Source organism: Puma concolor, chromosome A2 (assembly GCF_028749965.1).
Source record: "Puma concolor isolate L17-30 chromosome A2, mPumCon1.1.hap2, whole genome shotgun sequence".
Classification (NCBI taxonomy): domain Eukaryota; kingdom Metazoa; phylum Chordata; class Mammalia; order Carnivora; family Felidae; genus Puma; species Puma concolor.
Window position 1 is genome coordinate 135,051,763 of NC_141668.1, and position 14,538 is coordinate 135,066,300.

The following is a 14,538-nucleotide window of genomic DNA, read 5'->3' on the forward strand; positions in this document are numbered from 1 at the left end:
AGTACCTGCAACTATGGTTGTTGATTGGTCTAATATTACTGTGATTTAATTTTAAAGTCCCTCTTAAGAACCCTGGAAATCAGTGCAATCTACCTAAGCCATTTTATTAATAACAAAAGTACCAAAAAAGCCTGGGCCTCCTGTATGGTGGATGAGGCTTCCATTCTCAGAGTCAGAAAGTCCTGGGATCAACTGTTAGCTCCTGACTTATTGGCCATATAACCTCAAGCAATTCATTTCCCCTCTCTGGGCCTCAGTTTCCTCACATGAGGAACAACAGGGCTTTGCTTCATCGAGTGACCAACTAAGTGAGACCTCAAACAGAAAGTGCTTAACAAACATGAGTATGTGTTCTTATTACAAAACTAATGAACATTTGCTCACTCACAAGCTTTTAGCTACAAAATATGCAAGCAGTATTCGTGTTCTTATTCCCAACCTGAGTTTTCAGTGGGAAATTATTAGGAAGCACAAACTCCTTTTTTTTTTTTTAGTCTTTTTTAAACATTTGTTTTGAGAGAGAGAAGTGGGGGAGGGGAAGAGAAAGAGAGGGAGACAGACTCCCAAGCAGGCTCTGTGCTGACAGTGCAGAACTGGATGCTTAACTGACTGAGCCACCCATGCACCCCAATGCACAAACTCGTTGAAGCTGTGAGGACCAGGATGCTGCAGGGATGGTGTGACTTCTTTTTAGATCTGGTTTTAAAATTGTAAATAAAGCCAAAAAAATCAAAGAAGCCCAACTGTTCACCAATACATCAATAGGGAATTGGGTGTTCTGAAGCGGGCTCTGCTCTGACAGCAGCAAGCCTGAGGTGGGCCTTGAACTCATGAACTCAAGATCATGACCTGAGCCGAAGTCAGACACTCAACCAACTGAGCCCCCCAGATGCCCGCCTGCATGTACATTTTTAAAAGCCTAGGAGTATAAAGAGTTATAAAGGTGCTCATTTAGGGTGGTGAACTTATGGCTAATTTTCAATTTCTATTTTTCGTACTTTTTGTGTGGTCAAAAACTTGCCTAATGAATATATATCCATCTTTAGCCTAAGTAAATAAGTACATAGATAAATAAAGAAACCAATAAATAAATCTGTTTTAATTTGGAAATAAAATATTCCTAAAACATGTTCTTATTAATTCAGTAGCTGAATCTCATGGTGCACATACTGAAACATCCTCCTTGGAACTGCACAGAACTGAGATAAAGAGCTAGAAGGTGGAGGTCCAAGCAATTCCTAGCACCACTGTGCATCAAAAATCTGGGGAGGCTGTCATTTGTCACCTGGAAATTCTCCATTTCAGGATAGAATTGTTTTCTCTTTTGCTGCTTGTTGTTTTTTTTTGTTCATACGTATTTGTCTCATCTCACCAATTATTATGAGTTTCAGAAAGGCAAGACCCATTTCTTTTATTTCATTTGTTGCATGATTTCTGCACAGTGCCCAGCCCTGTGTTAAGTATTCACTAGTCATACGGAAAGTACAGGAATTGCTAGTCTCTGAGTGTGGTTCCTCTAGCCAAGCCCATGGTGGAGATGATAAATGTACAGTCCACGGGTGGATTTGACCTGCTGACATGTTTCATTTTGATCATAGGATATTTAAAAACGGTTAGTTGCTTGCCAAGGTGTTTTGAACATGGGGAGATTTCATGCCAAAATCCAGGTTTCCAGCTTTTCTTGGAAAATCAAAACATCGGATCAATCAGATCAATACTCCCACATGGCACAGTGTGCCAAGCACGACAGCAGCTGCCTCCTTCAGAAGGGGAGAATATGTTCTCCATTTTGCCACAGTCCCTACCTGATTACTTCACATCTGTTCTACTCTACTCCTTAGTGTTACCTACCAGGCCCTTGAGTTGGACACTTTTGAGAAGTTCTCTGCTTGGTTCTTCCAACCTACAAATCTCTTGGGCTTCACTGCTTGGTCCATACTTTGTTCAGCCTTCTGACCATGCTCTCTTATAAATGGAGTGATTTCTTTCAGGAAAGCAGCCTAGCAATGCTGCATTCTTTGTGAAGCCGTTTCCAGATTCCCTCTTCCAGATGGATCTTTTAAGCACTTGTGTATAGGTTAAGCACTTGTCACGGGTACATTGTACATTGTAAGCACCCCAAACACCTTAACCCTATTATTACACCTTTTTGTGTTCCCGTCTTTTCTTTCAGATCATAAACTCCTTGCTAGCATAAAGGGTGTCACTCATCTTTAGACCCGGTTGTAGCAATTGTACAAAATTGGTGCGTAATAAGTGTGCATTGAATTAGATAGGAATGCACGCACAGCACTGAATTCATCATGAGAGTGTAACAATTTAGGGTGGAAAAAAAAATCCTGGGTCAGTGAGGTTGGGTGGGCAACAAGGGATGTGGAGGGAAGAGCAAAGGGGTATTTCTCAGGTGGACCCCTGAAGAATTTGTTAAAAATGCAGTTTTCTGATCCATGAGCCTTCTGGAGCTGGGGTCTTGGAATGTGAGGTTTTATCAACCCCAACCCCAGAGATTCTGATATAATTAAAGAAATTCTGATATAATAAAAGAAAAGTAAATCCACCCTTCTAATATGTATCCAGAATTAGTAATTCTATACTACACTAAGAATAAAGAAAACAAGTTTTCTTTGTTCTCTTGCATTGTGCTTTTTTATTTTGCTATTTTTGTATTTTATAAACATTTATCACAGATTGAAGTTGGAAACAAAGCTGTCCTTTCTCCTTTAATAATAATCACTAATATTTATTAAGCATTCACCATGTGCCTGACACTATTCCAAATGCTTTACAGGTGTTAACTAATTCAATCCTTACAACAACCCTATTAGGATGGCCTTATTATTATCCCTATTTTAGGTTGAGTAATGGAAAAGTTGGGTTTCAAACCCACATATGACCGACCTGGAGCTCCCGTTGTCAAGCAGGGGCCTCTTGGCTCCAAGAAAATGCAGTAAATATCCCACATCTTCCAGAAAACTCTCTAGACTACTCTGACTGACCACATCAACCTTTGACAACGCTTACGTTCCATTTTCCATATTGTGGTCTGCATCTAGGTCCCCCCCCCCCCAAATATATACCAAGCACTTTTTGGATGGCCAGCCTTGTGCTATTCATTTCCCCTGCACTGTTCCACTTTGCTGTACATTCCCTGGGATGTTCTCTAGTGCCTTTGGTATATGTATTGACTTTCTCTCCAAGGACATTACGTGCACTTATGAGGGCAGAGTAAGCCATTACTCTCTGCACTGCTGCCTTACCTGGGGCCCTTTGCTGCTGTCTACATGGAACAGACAGTATTGTGCAATGGTGAGGGAGTCTTCAGATCTGAGTTCAAAGACAGGTACAACCACCTCTAGTTTCATATTCTTGGGCAGGTCAATGAACCTCTCTGACCCTTAGGTTTCTCCTCTGCAAAATGCAAGTCCATTAACTCAACAGACATTGAACGAGCTACTGTTGTGTGGCACGGGCTGATCAAAGTCGGTGTAGACCCTGAGCTCATGGGGCTTCTAGTCTTCTCCCTTTTCTCCCAGGAGAACTAAATGGGATAATACCAAGTAAAGTGCTTACTCAGGTCAGGTCTTGGGGGCATGTAATAGCTGCTCAACAGATGTCAGTTATTCATTCAATACAGTCTATTTAATTAGAAGCAAGCAGTCCACTCAACACCAGAAGAAAATTTAATTACTTCACACCACACAGATGTAATATTATACACCACTCCATCTCAAGCCTTTACTATTCAGTTCTTGCTTTGCACTTCATGTCCATAGCAGCTATGCCAGGGCCTGGGAAAACAAGTGAGCCTTCCCTCCCCAACCCTGTCCTTCTTTTGTAGGCTGGTGATCTGTCAGAAGAAGAAGGAGAAGGAGAAGGAGAAGGAGGAGGAGGAGGAGGAGAAGAAGAAAGAGGAGGAGGAGGAGGAAGAGAAGGAGGAGGAAGAGGAGGAAGAGGAGAAGGAGAAGGAAGAGGAGGAAGAAGAGGAAGAGAAGGAAGAGGAGGAAGATGAGGAAGAGGAGGAGGAGGAGAAGCAGAAGCAGAAGCAGAAGCAGAAGCAGAAGAAGAAGAAGAAGAAGAAGAAGAAGAAGAAGCAGCAGGAGGAGGAGGAGGAAGAGGAGAAAGAAGAGGATGGGGGCACCTGGGTGGCTCAGTCAGTGAAGCCTCTGACCTCAGCTCAGTTTGATCTAGGAGCTGATGGGTTTGGTGGGTTGGAGCCCCCCCTCCCCTCCACATCGGGCTCTGTGTTGACAGTTCAGAGCCTGCTTCGGATTCTGTGTCTCCCTCTCTCTCTCTGCCCCTCCCCTGCTTATATGTGCAATAAACATTTAAAAATTTTAAAAAAATAAAAGAAGAAAGAGGAGGAGGAAAAATGCCAAAACCAGGGTTAGGGAACTGGTCTCTTTCATATACTGACATTGATGTATCAACCAAACTTTCAGCAAAGTGCAGAGGTATGATATAATTGTGTAGTCTCAAGACAATTATTTAAAAAAATAGATTTAGCTTTAAAAATGAATTCATAGCATATAGAGAAGTGGTCCGGCAATAGGACGCACATGCAAGGGTGTTTGGGAACTATTTTTTCTCAGTGCCGACAGTGCATCTCCCCTCCGGTGCGCTACTCCTCAACTCATTTGGAGATGCTGTGACCATCCCAACAGCAGATCCTTCCTGAATGGTCCTCCCTTCCTCCTCCACCCTTCTCTCGTTTGCCACGTCACACTCGGTATCAGATCAAGCTGCAATCTCTGTCTTGTCACTTAGCAGCTATTTTGAGTTAACCTCTGGAGTTTCTGCAGGAGTAGAGCAGAATAAAACTCTCCTGAGTCAGGACCGTTCTGGAGGGAAAATGCCAGGCACGGAGTAGCCTTTTATTCTCTTTTTTACTCTACCCACCCCCCCTTCTCCTTCCTTCTTACTCTTACTTCCCTCTCTCCCTTTTTCCTTCCTTCTTCCCTCCTCCCCTCCTTTCTCCTTTTCTCTCTTTCAAGAAAAGCCACCAGGTTCGCGGGAATCTCAGAGGAAGTCCTTAGCCAGACCCACTCCCGTTCCAGATTAGATCCCCAGCTTCCCGCGGGCGCCCATGCCTCATCCCCTTTATTCTAAGGTCAGCGAGGGCTTGGGATGTTTGAAGCCTGGGAGGCGAACAGAGTCCCTCCCCGCGCTTTTCTGACTCGGAGCCAGAGATGGAGAGGCGCGGGCTCGCGCCCCCTCCCTTTCCCCCACTTTCGGCAGCGCCAGCCGCTCCGCGCCCCTTGGCACCAGCGCCTTTTCTCTGTCGGGGAAGGCGAGCCCAGCCCGCAGCCGCGCGGCGGGGGCCGAGGGCGCCTCCTCCCTTCCTCCCGCTCCCCTCCCCTTCCTCCCCTCCCGATACAATGACTGGGCCGGAACAGCGCATCAGCCGAGTCTCATTGGCAGCGGCCGCCCCAGCCCCCGGAGAGGCGGCGGGAGGGGGCAGCTGGGGAGAGAGGAGCCGGGAGCCGGGGCTGACAGCGAGGGCGGGCGGGCAGGACGGAAGGACGGGAGGACGCGAGGCAGGCGGCCGGGGCACAGCTGTTAAGTGTGGATCAAAGCGAGGACGCGCGGCGAGCGGCGGCGGGGGCGACGAGCGGCCCCGGGCCGGGGATGCGGCGGGCGCCGGCGGTCCAGCGAGCCCGGGAGTCGGGCCGCGCGGCTCACGTGCTGTGCAGGAGCTTGGGCCGAGAGGAGAAGGAAGAGGAAGGCAGGCGCCCGGGAAGGCGCTGCGCAGGGCGGAGTTGCTTGCACGGCTGGCTCCGAGCCGGTCGCCAGGTCCCGCGCGGTGAGCCACCGAGACAATAAAGTAGCGGTCCGCAGCCGCAGAGCGAGGAGGCAGCAGAGCAGGTAGGGGGGCGACTGCCAGGGGTGCCCAGCTTGCTGCGGGGGGTGGGGGGGGGTGTGCGACCGCGAGCGGCGGCCACCTCGGGCGCTGAGCGTGCGCCTCGGGCGCAGCGCGCGTCCGGGGACCCCCAGCGGAGGTACGGGGCTCCGGCGCTCGCGCGGGTAGGAAACCCCGCCCACGGCTCCTGGGCTCCGGCTACCTCCGCTGGAGGCCCCGGAGCACTTGGCTCGGCGCTTTGAGCGCTTTGGTGGTGTGGGGCCAGGAAGTTTGGCGGTTTCGAGGCGTTGGCGCTGGTGGGGTTTGTAAATGCGCCGCCAGGGACCATGTGCTTTGGTTGTTGCGCGTTCGTGGGAGGTGGGAGAAACGCTGATGAATCCCAGATACTTTCAAAAGGCAGGGAAAGGACTGGCGTTAGGAGAGGATACTTGGGGTTTGGTTTGTCTGCCCCTTTTAACTAGGCGTGTCTGATCCTAGCCGCTTCTCTGTTGGAAAGGCTGTGTGCGTGTGGATCGCCCTCTATCAATTTTCTGGAGTATTTCACCTTTCACCTTCGTGTGTGTGTGTGTGTGTGTGTGTGTGTGTGTGTGTGTGTGTGTGCGCGCGCGCGCGCGCGCGTGTCGGGGGAGGGGACAAAGATGATGTTTTTGGGAAATGCCATTCGGTTTGGACTGGAAGGTAAACTTCCTTTGCATTGAATGCCCTATGCTCCGAAAGAAACTACTGAGCAGTGATTGGTGTTGTTGACAAAAGGGGTGAGAGCTGGTCTGAAATCTTCCCCGAGCCTGAGAAAGCAGCCGCAGGAGGAGGTCTCTCGCGCTCTCCTTTGTGTGGACGCTTCCTTCCAGATGTGAGAGGGTTGGGCTGGGCGCTCCTGGGTGGGGTAATAATTATCCCGAACATTGCTGCGATCTGCTAGGACTTGTAAACATACCAGAGCCAACTCCTCTGAACTTTTGCAAACCAACTTGGTCTGCTTGCCGGTGCCCAGACGGCTGCGTCTGGAAGGTGGCCCCTTCCGAAGAAAGACTGCGGAGTGCTGACAGCAGCAGGCTTTCCGGAAAGCTGGTGGATCCACAAAGGTTAGCTAGTATTTGCCCCAGAAATTGACCAACCAATTTGGAGGATGTGTGCAAGGTTTTAACGCAATCCCTGACATGCTGCCTCCCGTCCTCAAGAGAATGCATCTGTGGAGCTTCCAAATCAAATATCTGGAGGAGAAGAAAAGCAGCTTCACCTTACTTAACGTCCTCAGGCGGCACTTTCATGTGCCATACACATGCTGTTAAGAATGGTGGTTGACAGCTTATTGTGTGTCGGGCATCCCAGTGGGCACGTTTTGGGCATTATAAATAGTCCATGGAGTGGTAAGCTGAGCGCAGAGGGAGGTTAAGTAGCTTGCTGTAAGTCACACTGGTAATTTGGAGTTTACAAGACATCTGATTCCAGATGCCGGGCTCTAAAGGGGATGTGCTGTAATGGCATTGATGATGACGAAGAAAATAATAGTAATAACAATAAGTCCCTCATATATTTTTTATTAGATTACATAACATGATGGTGACTGACCTAAAGTAAATACTCAGTATATATTTTGGTCTCTAAATTAAATGTCACAAACTAGGTGATGGTTATATTGATAAGTCTATGATGTTTTTTTCTTTTTTATATATCTGAGAATTTTGTAATAACAAGTAAAGCACAACTACACACACACACACACACACACACGTTTGAACAATGCTTACATTTCTTTTTTTTAAATTTTTTTTTCAACTTTTTTTTTTTTTAATTTTTTTTTTCAACGTTTATTTATTTTTGGGACAGAGAGAGACAGAGCATGAACGGGGGAGGGGCAGAGAGAGAGGGAGACACAGAATCGGAAACAGGCTCCAGGCTCCGAGCCGTCAGCCCAGAGCCTGATGCGGGGCTCGAACTCACGGACCGAGAGATCGTGACCTGGCTGAAGTCTGACGCTCAACCGACTGCGCCACCCAGGCGCCCCAATGCTTACATTTCTTAAAAGAGGGCCAGAAGAATTCAGGCAATTCCAAGGACTTACTGCCCAGGAGAGGTTAATCACTTCTTTATGACATCTGCAAATATTAATCAGACACTTTGGTTGCTTAAATTCAGTAATGCAGGTGGAATGTATTTGAAAAATATAATGAGGGAAAATGAAGAAATCTACCTAAAATGCCATTTTAGTGAGGTTTGAGTTTCATTATTGCTGGGAAAATCTCAGAAGTCGCTTCTCCTGGGTTATGCAAGTGATTGCCTTAAACCTCACCCTGCTTGGAGATGAGTAAATTTTCTTCTTAGTGGCAGGACAGTTCTTGACTTCTCAAACAGGCAGACAGTTGTGCTTGAACCTAATAATCTAGAATAATTTCGGGGGAGTTAAAGCTACAGCCACTCCAGAGTGTAAAAGCAGCTAAAGTTTTCTCAGTATTGTTTACTGTCATCACTGGCCTGTTTCTAGCCAGCATGAGAATCCTTGTTCTCCATTTGATTTCACAGATTTAATCAAGATTCCGCATTGCTTTGAGCAGACAAAAAGGAAGTTTTGGCTAACTGACAATACAAATAAGGTACATGGAAAACAGTTAAAAAAAAAACACCCTGTTTTATACAGCCTGCAGTGATTGTCTAAAATTTCAGGAACTCTTCATAGTTATTTTACACACAGTACACACATAAGTGAAGGGTTGAGGCTTGCACTGCAAGTGACCTCCCTCTCTCTCTCCATCTCTTTCCCTTCCTCCCTCTCTCTTCCTATCTCCCTGCCTCCCTCTACATCTGCCCCAGAGATCTGATCTTATCATGAACACATTATTTTTACATACTCAGTAAGTGCTGAGGCTCACTGGAATTACTATCTTCAGCCTATAGATAAATAAATCATATAAGTGAGCTCACCAGTTAAGACTTAGGTGTCTCTCTCTCTCTTTTTTTCTCAATGTATCTCTCATCTCTCTCTTTTTAGATATGATTTTTATTTTGTTTTAGAAGATGCTTTTTTTAAAAGTAATTTATTTATTTCTGGGTCATTAAGATTTCTCTTTCCTCTTCTGGTAAACATGTGCCCTGGGTAGTCAGAAATGGTAAGGTAGCAGTTTTCTATTGCTAGATGCTTGATTTAGGGGCCAAATCCTATTTTCCTCAATGATCTGATTGACCAAAATTATCATGATGTTTCTTATCTCATTTTTTTCTGGTACGATCCTTTTTTAAGCTAATCGCACAAGGCAATGTTTTCTAAAATGAAGATCATGAGGGCCGCCTGGGTGGCTCAGGCGGTTGAGCTCTTGGTTTCAGTTCAGATCATGATCTCACGGTTCATGAGTTCAAACCCCGCATTGGGCTTTGTGCGGGTAGCACAGAGCCTGCTTTGGATTCTCTGTCTCCCTCTCTCTCCACCCCTTCCCCCGCTAGCTCTGTCTCTCTCCAAAATAAATAAACATTAAAATGAAGGTCATGAAATCGATTTAGTGGGCTGCAACCAGTATTTTTTTTTTTAAAGTATAACAGGACAGAAAATATCAGCATCATCATATGTTAGTAAGTGTTCTGTAGTTTCATGAAACTTTGAGTCAGTTCTGTAACTGGGGCTGCATGCACATTCTGGGTTGCAGTATAAAATGTAATTCTTACCATGAGTTGCTGTCTAAAAAGTGGAAAGCTACTGCCGCAGGGTGTATTTTCATAATAAGTGACAAACACCCAATTCAACTGGAATTAGGAGATACATATCTATACAGATATGTATATAAATATGTATGTAAATTTTTTTCATATATACAGGTTCAAGTTACTGAAAGATACATACTTAGAACTGGCCCCAAGTGCATCTTGTTCAGGGCTAAACAATGACTTCAGAATCTGATTTCTTCCTTTGGGTCTTCAGCTCTGTCTTCCTCTTTTTTCCTCTGGGTATAGGGTCCCTGTCGGGTGACTAGCTGACTATAGCAGTGACTAGTTTACACGATTTTCAGTTCAAGTCCAACAAAAAAGGATAGACCTCCTTTGCCCAGGTGTTGAACAAAAAGCCTCAAAACTAGTTCTGACTGGCCTGATTGGCATGGTTTGGAGGGAAGCCCTGTGCCAAATGACTTCTGCAGAGGTTGAGGTCTTTGCCTTGTGGTGGAATCTCACCCAGACCACATGGACTGTGGGTGGCAGAGGGCTGGACCTCCAGATGAATACAGTTGCTGGATAAAGGGGAAATGGATGCTGAGGAAATCAAATACACATTTGTTGAAACGTACAAGTGTCTGACTCAGTGAAAGGGGATTTCTGTTCTCCGTGATGCCCGAAAGAATGGAGGCTGAACTGAATTATACTGAGGCACATAGGTTATCAATATGACTTCTCATGTATGCAAGGAAAGCCTTAGCTGTCACTTTTAACCTAGTCAATACCAGGACTTAGGAGATCACAATGCAGAACAGGTCAAATTGATAGCGGTTGCTCTGCTTCACAATGGCACTGAGGGAAAAAAAAGGCAGATATATTGATTAAAAATCCACTACAGACCCTAAACCTCTTGCAAGGGGTGGTCTTGACCCTTCTTGCGTTTATGTGCGAATCTTGGAAGGCGGCGTTTATTTTAATCACTTGGCTGCACTAATGTGGTGAAAGTAGTTGTTGAAGTGGTGTCTTTCAGCAAATTGTCTGAAGAATACACCTCCTTGAGGGCCAAGGCCAGTGAGTTTTCTGCTCCACAGCTCGTCAGCCTTGAGATATTTATCTGGGTCTATGTTACTCTGCCCTTGGGGATGTGCTGCTTTTAATTATCCTCTGCCACTTCGTGTACAATTATCCAGTGGGTAAGGGGGCCCTAATTGTGTGCGGCTGCGGAGATAATGTGCACTCACAGCAGAGGTTCCCTCGAAGTAGGGGACGGATCATGCTGGCTTGCCCGGGTCAGTCCTGGTTAATGCCTCCGCCTCCAGTTTGGATGATAAATTATATGGTCACCTCACATAGACTATTTTAGGGGACCGTGATTAGAGGTCTTTTTAATAGATAAAGAATTCCTTTCACCAGGCAAGATTAAATGTAACATTTAAGGATGGATGCTTGTGTGGTTAAAGTAAAAAGGAAAGCAAGAATGTGGTTACCAGAAAGGTCATGATAGTGTAGTGATTCTTAACCCAGAATGATTTTGGCCCCAAAGGAACCCTTGTCAATGTCTAGAGAAATTGCTGCCATTTATTGTTGCCCTTTGGGGAAGGTGCTGTAGGCATCTAGCATGTGGAAGCCAGGGAGGCTGCTAAACATCCCACAATGTACAGGACAACCCCCAGAACCCAGGATGTATATAGTGTTGAGGATGAGAAAGCCTGGTATACTAGTTATATTTGAGGAGGAGGGAGAGAAAGTGTCTAGGAGCTTCTGAGGCAACAGAGTGATGGATACGTGGCTGTTTACGTGGAGATTATAGTGAGTTGTGTAGTTCCATTTTGTTCATTTTTCATGTATGTCATACTTAAGAATAAAAAAAAACTTAAAAAAAATAAAGAGATGCTCACCATAACTGCAGGATAGGATGGACATCCCAATGCCTATGAGGGTCCTGTTCAGATGTGAAGGCTCAATAAATAATAGTAGAGAAGAGCTAATGGTAACAAGACCAGCTCACATTCCCTAAGCATTCACCTGTGCTGGGAATTGCTTTGCCAGGATCCCATCATATTTGTTGAATTGACAAAGTCTATGTGTTGACCAGTATTTTACAGAAAGACAGAATGAGTTTGGGTTAGGGACACTGGCTCTCGAGTCAGATGACCTGCCCTCAAATCCAGTTGCACCACCTATGGAGTGTAGGACTCTGAGCAAGTGGCTTACCCTTTTTTGTGCCTCACTTCTCTCGTCTATAAAATGGGGAGAGTAGGAGTTCCTACCTCATTGGGTTAATGTGAGGATAAAATGACAGTGTAAAGTGCTTCATCCAGTGCCTGCTACGTATTAAATACCCCATAAATATTAGCTATTATTATTTTGGAGGCCAAGAAGAAACATTAATAGCTATATTTTTTTATTGGACACTATGTGCTAGATTTCAGTCTAAGCATTTTTCAGCCATCCTTTTCTTTATGCTTGCAAAAATCCTCTGATATAGGTGTTATGTACGTTTATCGCTCCCATTTTATAGATGAGGAAAATGGAGACTTGGTGAAATTAGCAAATCATGGAGACTTAATTTCAACCCGAAGTCGTTCTGACTGCAGAGCCTCTGCTCTCAGGTATTATGTCCTTTTGTGAGATCTGAAAGGGAAACTTGAGATCAGCTAACCCACAAAAAATCAGCTAGTCCCAAAGAGAGATGTGATTTGGCAAGTTATTAAGGGATGGTGCAGGGCCAGAACCCAGGTTTTTTGCCTCCCACCATCTTCCAAAACCATCTGTGTTTTGCAGACAAATGCATCTACCTCACAAGGCAACTATGGTGGGTGGGAGCAGACCCAGACCAGGGACACAGGGTCTGGAAATGTGGAGATGTCTTCTAATTCAGCTACAAAGTAGCCCAGGGCTGTGTTTGCCGAAGTGGGCTAGGTGTACCCCTGGTGGTGTTTGAGTTAATTTTAGATGATAGATGGAGAATTATTTTACTTTGATGGTTGCTTGTTTATTTTAATGTGCACCAACATATTTTTTTTCCACTTAGACCTTCAACACTTATTAAAGAATGTATTTCTTTCTGCCTTGCTGAATAAACTGTTGACAGACTGCATATTACCGCTTAGGATAAGGCTTAGGATATGACATTTACATAATGTCAATGTAAAATAATTTTAAAATATTTGTTAGTAACAGAGTGTGGGTGGTGCTGAAAAATGGCTACACCCCCAAAGGGAATCTGCCAATGATGGAAGTCTGGGAAATACCAGACTAGAGAATGTGTCTCCAGCATGGTGCTCTTGAATCCCTTGGGGATCAGATTCTGATTCAATAGATATTGGGTGGGAGCCTGAGAGTCTGACGAGCTCTCAGGTGATGCTTCTGATGCTCATCTGTGGACCATACTGTGCCTAGCAAGGGATCAGAGAACCTAGAAGGTTCGTGGACATGTGCTGGGTGTTGTGGGAGGGTCAGAGATGGGTAAGGTAATCCCCTGCCTCCCAGGAGCTTAATCTAGTTGGGGAGAGAGGATGTGAGTGGGCCAGGGAGGTCTGCAGAGAAAGCTTGGCGGGAAGGGAGAGGTTCAAGTACAGGTGCAGGTCTGCCCAGAGCCGCTGCAGCAGGATGGCAGGAGGGGAGGAGGGGGATGTTTCCCTTCGGCCTGAAAGATGTGTGGCAGCAAGTGGAGAGTTCCAAGACAGGCTTGCCAAGCAGGAGGAAGGGTGCGAGTAATAAGGAAGACTCTAGAAAATGCCTCTATATGCAAAGTGGAGATTTCCACAATAATGGGATCAACACAGAATTAGTCTGGAACGTTCAGTTAGAATAACCTGCCTGGGGACGTCTGAGTGGCTGTCGGTTAAGTGGCTGACTTCTCTTCAGGTCATGATCTTGTGGTTGGTGAGTTCAAGCCCCACGTTGGGCTCTGTGCAGACAGCTCAGAACCTGGAGCCTGCTTCAGATTCTGTGTGTGTGTGTGTGTCTCTCTCTCTCTCTCTGCACCTCCCCTGCTCACGATCTCTCTCTCATTGTGTCTCTCCAAAATAAATAAACATTAAAAACAAAAAAGAGAGAATAACCAGTTTCTTCAAAGAATAGGCCCCTGCCTAGAAATAATAGTCCCCCTTTTCTTGAGTCTCCAGAAGTGCCAGGCATTTGCCATGTGCTTTTTGTACAGTGTGTGGCACCCATCTCCACAGTGACCCTCAGTACCCCGCACTTTATAGGAAGAAACGAAGGCCTGGAGGGGCTGTGTGACTTGTTCAAAATGCACCCAGCTGGTAAGTGACAGACCCGGAATTTGAACTTGGAACAGAGTCTGGGCTGTTTGACACAATCCTGCGAGAGACTCTGCTCTTTGTGATCCCTGACAGTTTCAGCCTGAGAGGTCTAGCTTTCTCTCCTGAGAGCATACCTCCCAGGAGCTTCGTATGGCCCATCGTGCTTCAAATGAGAGTATTGCCCCCTGAGACAGATCCTCAGCAAACATCCAACATTGTCAAGTGGTGTATCCTTCATTGTTATTTATACAAGTTTATTTTTCTTGCTGCCTTGCTAGATAAGTTATTAACAGACCAGAGTTTTTGGCATTGTGACCATAAATTAGAAATAAGTTCAAAAATGCATCCCTCCACCCAAATAAACACTGGCTGTTTTGTTACAACAAGGAGGCACTTTCCTTTGGAAATCACCAACTAGCCTAGATAGACAGTTATTGGAAATAATTATGCCTCCGCCACAGCGTGGGGCCAGTCACAGCCCCGCCTGATTCAAAAGGTCTTTCTGGAATACCAGCATCCATCTTCCAGCTGCTGCTTATAACAGCCAACAGCGTCTGTAGGGGACCCGACAATGGACGCAGCCTGAGGATTGTTTCCAGGCTTCCCTTGTTGGACCTGACCGAGCCCATCCCATCAATACGGTCATTGTAAAAGAGCAGGAGGACCATATGCAACCCGAAAGGGAGGCGCAAAGCTCACAGAGCCACCGTGGTCCTGGTTCATCCAGGTTTAATAAATGGTACAATTATGCCAGATGAAGGAGGAGCTGGGGAGAAA

The 14,538-nt window shown here is 45.8% G+C and overlaps 1 protein-coding gene across 2 annotated transcripts in view; it reads left to right on the forward strand.

The window, feature by feature from the left end:
- FRMD4B (FERM domain containing 4B) overlaps nucleotides 1–14,538 on the forward strand; it is a 425,720-nt gene that overhangs the window by 91,873 nt on the left and 319,309 nt on the right. Inside the window, exon 1 of one of the 2 annotated variants that reach the window (XM_086680929.1) lies at nucleotides 5,488–5,862. The exons of the other annotated variant lie outside the window; for it this stretch is intronic. The gene's annotated coding sequence lies outside the window, so the exon portion shown is untranslated. Of the gene's footprint in view, nucleotides 1–5,487; nucleotides 5,863–14,538 lie in introns of those variants that run through there. 2 annotated transcript variants of the gene reach the window in all.